This window comes from Orycteropus afer, unplaced genomic scaffold (assembly GCF_000298275.1).
Source record: "Orycteropus afer afer isolate SDZICR_OR568_19922 unplaced genomic scaffold, OryAfe1.0 scaffold00376, whole genome shotgun sequence".
In the NCBI taxonomy this organism is placed as follows: Eukaryota; Metazoa; Chordata; class Mammalia; order Tubulidentata; family Orycteropodidae; genus Orycteropus; species Orycteropus afer.
The window spans coordinates 1,391,781-1,392,927 of NW_006921963.1; positions in this window are offsets into that span (position 1 = coordinate 1,391,781).

Consider the following 1,147-nt stretch of genomic DNA (forward strand, 5'->3'; position numbering starts at 1 on the left):
CTTTCTCTATACATATATATAAGCTTTATTGGTTTTGCTTCTCTAGAGAACCCAGCCTAACATATTTTGTACCGGGAGTGGTTCTAGAGAGACAAAACCATAAAGATGAGCTTCCTAAATTGATTCTCACTGATTCTCCAATTTTGGAGAAGTTTTATTTCTCCAATTTGATTAATCCTAAAGGCACTGATGACCCTGCATCCCTTAGTAAAAAGGGCCCTGCTAATCAGTGGCATGAGGTGGTAACATTAATATGCAAAATAGCACCACCAGTAGATCAAGTACTTGTGAGAAGTGAGGCTCCGGGTGATCGCATATTTGATACTTTTCTGCAATTCTGTCAGCATGAGGAGTATGAGGAAGCTGGTTGGTTGGTCCTACTTAGGCTAGACAAAGTGGTAAAAGAGCGAGATGAGTTTAGGGCTGTTTAGTCACAGCGCAAGTGCTGCATAAAAGACCTCAATGTTTCCAGTTGTGCTCTGAAAGAAAGCCTTATTTTTTCTAGTAACACAGCTGATATTGCTCAAAACCAAACCCAGACTCTTATAGCAAGGGCAGCTGAATTACAATGCCGCCAATTAAATGGCCAACCCAGAATGATGTCTGAAGTTAATGTGAGGGCATTGATTGGGAAAAAATGAGAACCTGAAACCTGGAATGGGGACATATGGGAAGGCAGTCAGGAAGATGAGGAAATGGAGCCTGTAAATTCTGTTGAACCCCTCCCATCTGAAGGGATTACTATAAAACCATCATCCCCTCCACCTTGGTTTGATTGGATTAACCCAACTGTTCCTGCTGGGTCATTTCCTGAGGTAGAGGCCATAGAAGACATTGCTGAATGTTCTCAGGAACTGCCCCAACCACCCATTGTTGCTGCTAGACCTATAACTAAAGTTAAGTCCAAGCAGGCCCCAAAAGGTGAAATAGAAAGTGTGATTAAGGTGGTGGTACCCTACACCTGAAAAGACCGACTTGATTTTGCTAACATGTACAGACAGAAACCTGGAGAATATGTATGGGAATGGCTACTGAGGGTGTGGGATAATGGTCCAAGGAATGTAACACTGGATCAGTCTGAGTTTATTGATTTAGGCCCACTAAGTATGGATTCTTCATTCAGTGTTTCAGCTCGAGAGGTTAGGAA